Source organism: Musa acuminata, chromosome BXJ2-10 (genome assembly GCF_036884655.1).
Source record: "Musa acuminata AAA Group cultivar baxijiao chromosome BXJ2-10, Cavendish_Baxijiao_AAA, whole genome shotgun sequence".
Lineage (NCBI taxonomy): Eukaryota > Viridiplantae > Streptophyta > Magnoliopsida > Zingiberales > Musaceae > Musa > Musa acuminata.
The window spans coordinates 22,393,127-22,403,272 of record NC_088347.1 but is presented as its reverse complement, the minus strand read 5'-3'; positions in this window follow the sequence as shown (position 1 = coordinate 22,403,272).

Here is a 10,146-nt window from a genome sequence, read left to right as displayed (position 1 = left end):
GCAACGTCTACCTAAGGTAATTAATTATTTGTTTGATTAGGATGCATTATAAACACATAAATTCTTTGACCATACTTGGCTTGATTAGAATATATAACGCATAAGGAATACTTAGGGCGGCATGTTTGTGTAAGCAGATTTGTTGACTATTCTTTCATGCCAACACACTGAAACTAGAAATCTTTTGTTGACTAGATCTACAAGTGTTTACATCATGAGATATTCAAAGTTTGAAGGTTTACAAGACACCCTATTGATTCTGGTATCTCATGAATCTTTATTCTATCAAGATCTAAATATCTTAGGTGCAATAGATCTCCGATACAATTTGGAATTCTCTCGACTGATGTGTTACAAAGATCCAATACCCATAAATTTGATAACCCTTTTAAGTAAATTATCCTCAATTATTTTGGATGAGAGGGAGTATCTGATCATTAAAGTTCTTTACGTCCGCAACTGTCCACGACAGCCACTCTCATATAGGGAAATTTAATGGGAATAAATAGCAAAACTGTATAGTGTCAGGAGTTCTTTCACACTGGAACCCTACTCTACTACAGCGAGCTACTATAACCCTAGTTTACTACAGCGAGCCACAAGTGAAAAGAACCAAGGAGCAAAGCCAAGTTCAAGGGTTGGGCGCTAAAACACCAGCAATAAATAGTGAGTTGAGAGTAATGGAGACGAATGAGCCAGCTGTTGCAACCAGTCGTTCTTAAAGTTAAGTTGGTAACTTTAACTGCATGTATGGAACAATTCCGTACATGCAGGCTTATCTGCATCAAGGTGTCGATTTAGTTGCCTCCAGCATTAACTATTGACTAGCAGCAAAGAGCCCATAACTCATTCGAACCAATAATTTATAATATAGATTGATGGTTCAATACACTCGCGATATAAAAGAGTTCTAAAAAAAAAAATCATAAAGATAAAACTAAACAACCATATTTTGATGCAATATTAAAAAACTTAGAATCAAACTATTGAATATATTACTTTAATAGTTTACTATAAGATTAGAAATTTGAATCTTAGCTTTATCATTTTTTTTAAATATTAAATATAAATAATAAATAAGTCTTCATCTTAGGCCCACATGAGATTATGTAAGTGTTAGCTTTTATATGCTAATGATTCGGTTATATGATGGCTAATGTCATAACTAATCTAAACTAATAATTCATAGCCACCGATTGATATAGATTGATGAGTCTAATAAACCCACGATGTAAACAAATTCTAAAAGAAAAAAATTAAAAAGATAAAACTAAACAAAAAATATATTTTTAAATATATATATATATATATATATATTAAATACAAACAATAAATAAGTCTTCGTCTTCATATCCACATGAAAGATAAAAGCTAAACAATCAAAATGTGATGTAACATTGAAAAACTTGGAATCAAATTATTGAATATATCACTTTACTAGTTTATCGTAAGATTATGAATTTGAATCTTATCATTATCATTTATTTTCTAAAAAAATATTAAATATAAATAATAAATAAGTTTTCATCTTGAGGCCCACATGAGATGATGTGAGTGTTAGCTTTTTTTTATATGCAGAGTGATTTGATTGCATAATAGCTGATATCACGACTTATCCAAACAAATAATTCATAGTCATTGATCGATATGGATTGATGGGTCCAATACACTCGCGATATAAAAAAAAATTCTAAATTAAAAAAATTAAAAAGATAAAAATAAACAAAATATATATTTTTTAAAATATATATATTAAATATAAAAAATAAATAAGTCTTTGTCTTGAGATGCACGTGAAATATAAAGCTAAACAACCATATTTTGATATAACATTGAAAAACTTGGAATCAAATTATTGAATATATCACTTTAATAGTTAATCATAAGATTATGAATTTGAATCTTAACTTTATTATTTATTTTTAAAAAATATATTAAATATAAATAATAAATAAGTCTTCGTCTTAGGCCCACATGAGATGATGTGAGTGTTAGCTTTTATATGCGAATGATTCGGTTGCATGATAGCTGATATCATGACTCATCCGAACTAACGAATAATTCATAGCTATTAATCGATATGGATTGATGGGTCCAATGCACCGACGATAAAAAAAAATTCTAAAAGAAAAAAATTAGAAAGATAAAACTAAACAAATATATATATATATATATATATATATATAATAAAAATAATAAATTGTTGAATCTATAGTTTGTGATCTAATCTATAGTTTGAGTGACGCAGGATTAGCTTATATCAAGTAGAGGCAAATTGATTGAAGTAGGAGGAATCAGACGTTGGGCCGGAGTTGAACATATTAGGAGATTAGACGTCGGGTCGGAGGATCAATCGATATGTCGGCAGAAGAATTTTGTGCTATGAGTTCAAGCATCGGATCAAAGGATTGACCATTGCGCTAAGGAGATCGGAAGTTGTAGGAGTCAACATGCCGATTAAGCAATACACCGAAGGAGAGGACGATATGCTAAAGGATCAAGCGTTAGAAGAACCGATAACATGCCATACAATATTTGATTCAGGCTTTATAATAATTTGTCTAGATTGAGTTAGTTTAGGTCTAATTGAGTCTGAATTGGGGTGAAACAATACCAACTTAATTAGGGGCCAATTGGGTCTACTGTTTGGCTCATTCAATGTCCTATAGTAGGGTTTGGAGGTTGTATCGCCCAAAGTAGGCAGTGGCACCGTCAGACTGGGTGGTGGTACCATCCAAACATAGTCTCCTATGTTAGGATCGGAGCGGCACTAAGAGGGGGGGGGGGTGAATTAGTGCAGCGGATTAAAACGTTGGTTTTTGAAATCGTTGGCACGATAAAAAAATTGAACTTGAAAAGTTTAACTTAGACGCGTGTTCGTAGAGAAGTCCAGCAAGATTATAAAGTACGTAAGAAAGTTTGCAGTAAGATAAATTGCGATAAGTAAACGCAAACCAGAGATTACTCCAATTTTAGAGTGGTTCGGTCAAATGACCTACATCCACTTGCGAGGCCCCTCTTCGATGAGGCTCCCACCTTCCACTAGCAAATCTCTTGAAAGGGAAGGGTAAATACCCCTCTTACAACTCTTTACAAGCGATTCACTCTCTTACAAATTTTCGAGAAGGAATGAGGTGAACACTAGCAAATTGAAAACAAGACTTTCTAAGACTTTTCAAAGACCTTTCTCTCAATCAATTGCTGCTCAAAAGTTGTAATCTCAACTGAGATTTGAGGGGTATTTATAGGCCTCAAGAGGATTCAAATTTGGGCTCCAAATTTGAATTCTCGTGGAGTTCCCGATGCTGGCGGTGCCACCGCCTGTCAGTGTCAGGCGCTGACAGTGCTGGGCGGTGCAACCGCCCAGTCTGGCGGTGCTACCGCCAGACTCTTCGGTTGACTGGTTGGGCTACAAACTTAGCCCAAACCAAGTCTAATTTTGGGCCCAGTTGGCCTATAACTAGGCTATAGGATTATCTCTTAATCCTAATCCTAATTACACGTTAACTACATAACAAAAACACATCCTAAGCAATTTTTCAACCGTGAACGTCGAGTCTTGTTCCGACGAGCTTTCCGATGAACTTCTCCCGACGGACTCCCAGCAAGTTCCCGAACTTGTGATGACTTTAATGAGTAGCTGAGCCTTCTCGGTGATCTCCGTGAACCTCCGACAATCTCTTCGGCGAACTTCTGAAAATTCTGACAAGTTCCTGATTTCTTCTCGGTTGGTTCCAGCAGCATCTCCGACGATTCTTCGGACTCTTAAACGTCCATCGAACTTGACTCTGGTATCCTTGCTTTGTGTTTTCTGGTTATCGTAGTTAATCCTACACACTTAACTCAATAATATGAATTAGATCAATTAACCCATCAATTGATTGTATCATCAAAATCCGAGATTCAACAATCTCCCCCTTTTTTATGATGACAATCAATTGATGACGAAGTTAAACATAACTCCCCCTATCTATATGCCATATTATGAGAAGATAAAAACACTTGAATTCTATCCCATTGAATTCAAGCATAAACCGATAAGTTCTAACCATAGAACTTATCGTTATTCTCATTAAGCATAATGTAAATGCGAAACTTCGATGAAAATCCTTTTCAAGTCGAAAGATAAGAGACAAATACAGGAGATAAATATTTTCAACATGAATTTCATGATATACATGTTTGACATGCTTTCAATATGATCAATCGATCTTGCGATATTCTCAAAGATTTTGCAAGGCATATAAGACATTCATATTACACTAGCTTTTGCAATTCATATAAATCATGCTATTGAAATGATACAAGTCATCACTTTTCTCCCCCTTTGTCATCAACAAAAAGGGAATGAGACTTGAAGCACATAATTTGTGATTATAACATCAGGAATTCAGCATTGATCAGAAAAATTTTACCATTCAAAGTTAAGTATGCTAAATTCATCTTAAAGGAAAATACAGCATTCATTCATTTTATTAAATCTCTTCTTTCTAAAAAAATTGTAGATGTACAAGGAAGAGATTGGGATAGAAAAAAAAAAAAATTCAAGTAGTAACTTCAATAAGTCAAGATCATAATTCGAATACAAACCCATTCAAATTCAATTCGTCAACTTGAAACTCATAATCAAGCCATTAATTTCGAGATTCACAAAATATCATAAAATCATTAGAGAAAGAATACAGCATTAAGATTAATCATTCAAATGTGCCAAAAATACTTATCCAGAATTTAGCTTAAAAGGAAAAATCAGCATTCATCCAAAAGCATATATCCAGAATTTTAAAAAAATATTTTTTAAAAAATATTCAAACAAGCTTATTTTCAAGGACAATTTAACATGCCTAGTTTCCTTTTAATAAATTCAAATTGATCTTCATTTAGGGTTTTTGTAAATATATCTGCTAATTGATGCTTTGTGTCAATGAATTATAGAACAACATCATTGTTAAGGACATGATCGCGTATGAAATGATGCCTAACGTCGATGTGCTTAGTTCTAGAATGCTGAATTGGATTTTTAGTAAGACATATGACACTAGTATTATCATATTTTATGGAAATATTTTTAAAGTGAATTTCATAGTCTTCTAATGTATTTTTCATCCAAACAACTTGTGCACAGCATGCACTTGTAGCAATATACTCGGCTTCCGCCGTAGATAGTGCAACTGAATTTTATTTCTTAGAATTCCAAGAAACAAGTGCATGTCCTAAAAATTGGCATGTTCCGGATGTACTTTTTCTATCTATCCTGCATCCGCCAAAATCGGCATCTGCATAAGCTATTAAATCAAATTTTTTAAATTTTGGATACCACAATCCTAAATTTGGAGTTCCTTTAAGATACCTAAATATTCTTTTAATACTTTTAAGATGGGATAATTTGGGATTTGATTGAAACCTAGCGCAAAGTCCTACACTAAATATAATATCCGGTCTAGTCGCGGTGAGGTAGAGTAGGCTACCTATCATTCCCCTATATGTTTTTTGATCGAAATTTTTACTATTTTCATCCATATCTAACTTAGTCGCAGTACTCATAGGGGTGTTTATTGCTTTTGAATTATCCATGTTAAATCGTTTTAACAATTCTAATGTATATTTAGATTGGTTAAGAAATATACCATCCTTAAGTTGTTTGATTTGTAATCCTAAAAAGAAAGTTAATTCACCCATTAAACTCATTTCAAATTCATGACTCAAAGATTTGGCAAATGATTCACATAGTGATTCATCCGAAGAGCCAAAAATAATATCGTCAACATAAATTTGCACAATAAGAAAATTATTTTCAAAATGTTTAATAAACAATGTAGTATCAACCTTGCCTTTGGTAAAATTATTTAAAATAAGAAAGGAACTAAGCCTTTCATACCAAGCTCTAGGAGCTTGTTTCAAGCCATAGAGAGCCTTAGTCAATTTGAATACATGATTAGGAAGAAGAGAATTTTCAAATCCGGGAGGTTGTTCGACATATACTTCTTCGGAAATAAAACCATTCAAGAAGGCACTTTTGATATCCATTTGAAATAGTTTAAAATTATAACTACTAGCATGGGCAAGGAGTATCTTTATGGCTTCTAATCGAGCCACGGGAGCGAAGGTTTCTTTGTAATCGATACCTTCTTCTTGGTTGAAACCTTTGGCCACTAATCTAGCCTTGTTTCTAACCACGATACCATTTTCGTCTTGCTTGTTTCTAAAGACACATTTAGTACCAATGACTAAATGGTCACTAGGTCTAGGAACAAGCTCCCATACCTTATTCCTCTCAAATTGATTTAATTCCTCTTGCATTGCAATAACCCAAAAATCATCTTTTATGGCCTCGTCAATGCACTTAGGTTCGTTTTGAGAAAGGAAGGCGGCATTAGCACAAAAATTCTTGAAAGAGGAACGAGTTTGAACCCCTTTAGATGTATCCCCTATAATTAGCTCCTTTGGATGAGCATCTATATACTTCCATTCTTTAGGTAAGGAAATTTCGGAAGAAGGTACATCCAAGTTACTATTTTGAGGAGGGGGTTCATTTAAATTCAAATTATCAAAACCAAGATCATCATCAAAATCATTTTTCTTTAAATTTGAAACTTCATTGAAAACTACATGAATAGACTCTTCTATTACTAAGTTTTTTTTATTAAAAACCCGAAAAGCTTTAGAAACGGAAGAGTAACCAAGAAAGATGCCTTCATCGGATTTAGCATCAAATTTTCCTAAGGCATCCCTTTTATTTAAAATAAAGCATTTACAACCGAAAACTTTAAAATAGGAAATATTTGGTTTTTTGTTTTTCCATAATTCATAGGGAGTTTTTGATAAGGATGGTCTTATTAGGACTCTATTCATGATGTAGCAAGCCGTATTTACGGCTTCGGCCCAAAAATACTTAGGTAAACTATGTTCATTTAACATAGTTCTTGCCATTTCTTGTAGGTTTCTATTTTTTCTTTCAACTACTCCATTTTGTTGGGGATTTCTCGGAGTAGAGAAGTTGTGATTGTATCCAGTAACTTCACAAAAATTTTGAAAGTCACGGTTTTGAAATTCGCCACCATGATCACTCCGAATTGATGAAATCATGAAACCTTTTTCGTTTTGAGTGAGTTTACAAAATTTAGAGAAACACTTGAAACAATCACTTTTGTGAGCTAAGAAATAGGTCCAAGTGTATCTAGAGTAGTCATCCACAATCACAAAAGCATATTTGCTTCCACCTAGACTTGTTGTATCAATTGGTCCAAATAAGTCCAAATGGATCAATTATAACGGTCTAGTGGTGCTAATTTGATTTTTTGGTTTGAAGCTTGTTTTTATTTGTTTCCCTAGTTGACATGCATCGCATACCTTATCCTTAATAAACTTCATATTCGGAATCCCTCGTACTAATTCTTGAGATGAGATTTTAGATATTATTTTCATGCTTGCATGGCCTAATCTCCTATGTCAAAGCCAAGCATCATCATTTACGGCAGAGAAACACATTTCATTACTTAGTTCATCAAGATTGATGGTATAGATATTATTTTGTTTTAAAGCAATCATAGTCATGTTATGATTTGGTTTTTCAATAATGCACATATTTGATTCAAATCTAACGATATAACCTTTATTGCATAATTGACTAATGCTCAACAGATTATATTTCAATCCATCAACTAGTAACACATCATCAATGAAAAAACTTGATTTATTACCTATGGTTCCCTTGCCAATGATTTTGCCTTTGTTGTTGTCTCCGAAGGTGATATATCCTTCATCCATGCTAGTGAGCTTGGAGAATTGGGATGGATCTCCGGTCATATGCCTTGAGCATCCACTATCAAGATACCATCTCTTGCTCCTAGCATGTGATGATGTATGTTTCTACAAGAAGGAATTATTTTTAGGTACCCATTTACTTTTGGGTGCCTCAAAAATTAATCTAACTTGTTTATCATGTTGCATAGACTTGATCATGGTTCCTTTAGGAACCCAAATCAATTTGTTCGGACTAATTTTCTTGAATGGACATTGGTAAGTTATATGTCCATATTTGCAACAAAAGTTGCAATTGCTTTGGTGTTGAACATGTAAGATAGGACCTTTAATGAAGGTGGTTGGATTTTGGTGAGTACTTCTCACAAATCCGATTCCACTCCTTTTAGGAACGTGACCCTTATTTGTAAGAATCATGTTTAAGGACTTGCTACCGACCTTGAATTTCTTCAATGTGTCCTTAAGTACTAAGTTCTCATTTTGGAGAGTTTCTAGATCATGGCATTTAGCACATGGAGCTAGACTATCATGATATTCAGTTTTTAATTTATCAAAATCACAAGTAAGACTATCATGCTCCTTTTTTAGCAATTTGTATTTTCTACTAATTGTCTTACATTCATCAAATAACTCATGGAAGGTATTTAATAATTCATGATAAGGTAAATCTGCATTAATTAAATCTGTTACCTCTTCTTCGAAGGCCATTAGGGCGTAATGAGCAACTTGCTCGGTGTTGGACTCCTCTTCTTCGGACGTGCTTGAATCATCCCATGTTGCCTTGAGCGCCTTCTTCTTTGATGCTTTCTTTTTGGCTTGTGGACAATCGTTCTTGTAGTGTCCCGGTTTCTTGCACTCATAGCAAATTACTTGGTCCTTCTTGTGTTCGAATTTATTTTTTATATTATTTTTAAATTTGTTCTTTCTTAAATATTTTTTAAATTTTTGAGTCAAAAGTGCAATGTCATTGTCACTGTCCTCATCACTTGATGTTCCTTTCAAGTGGTCTTCTTATGATGTGAGTGTCATATCCTTCCTGTTCTTTGGAAGGGGGTTCTCGAGCTCGTCATGAGCTTGACATATCATTTCGTAGGTCATTAAAGACCCAATGAGTTCTTCAAGAGGGAATGTTTTAAGGTCTTTGGCCTCTTGAATGGTCGTAACTTTTGGATCCCAACTTTTTGGGAGAGATCTTAAAATTTTAGTTACTAGTTCAAAGTTAGTAAAACCTTTACCAAGAGCTTTGAGTCCATTGATGACATCCGTGAACCGGGTGTACATGTCTCCGATGGACTCACTTGGTTTCATTCGGAAAAGTTCGTAAGAGTGCACAAGAATATTGATTTTGGACTCTTTCACTCGGCTAGTGCCTTCATGAGTGACCTCAAGAGTTCTCCAAATATCAAAAGCCGAATCACAAATTGAAACATGATTAAATTCATTTTTGTCTAGTGCACAAAACAAGGCATTCATAGCCTTTGCATTTAAAGCAAAAACCTTCTTCTCCGATTCATTCCATTCGCTCATCGGAAGAAAAGATTTTTGAAATCCATTTTCAACAATAGTCTAAAGCTCGAAATCCATAGAAATGAGGAAGATCCTCATCCGAGTCTTCCAATACGTGTAATCCGACCCATTAAACATAGGTGGACGTGTGATAGAGTGTCCCTCATGCATGTTGGAGTAAGCCATCTCTCTTGGGTATTAAACCAAATATGAGAGTGAGCCTAGCTCTGATACCAATTGTTAGGATCGGAGCGGCACTAAGAGGGGGGGGTGAATTAGTGCAGTGGATTAAAACGTTGGTTTTTGAAATCGTTGGCACGATAAAAAAACTGAACTTGAAAAGTTTAACTTAGACGCGTGTTCGTAGAGAAGTGCAGCAAGATTATAAAGTACGTAAGAAAGTTTGCAGTAAGATAAATTGCGATAAGTAAACGTAAACCAGAGATTACTCCAATTTTAGAGTGGTTCGGTCAAATGACCTACATCCACTTGCGAGGTCCCTCTTCGATGAGGCTCCCACCTTCCGCTAGCAAATCTCTTGAAAGGGAAGGGTAAATACCCTTCTTACAACTCTTTACAAGTGGTTCACTCTCTTACAGATTTTTGAGAAGGAATGAGGTGAACACTAGCAAATTAAAAACAAGACTTTCTAAGACTTTTCTATGACCTTTCTCTCAATCAATTGCTGCTCAAAAGTTGTAATCTCAGCTGAGATTTGAGGGGTATTTATAGGCCTCAAGAGGATTCAAATTTGGGCTCCAAATTTGAATTCTTGTGGAGTTCCCGATGCTGACGGTGCCACCGCCTGTCAGTGGCAGTGCCACCGCCTGTTAGTGTTAGGCGTTGACAGTGCTGGGCGGTGCCACCGCCCAGCTCTCG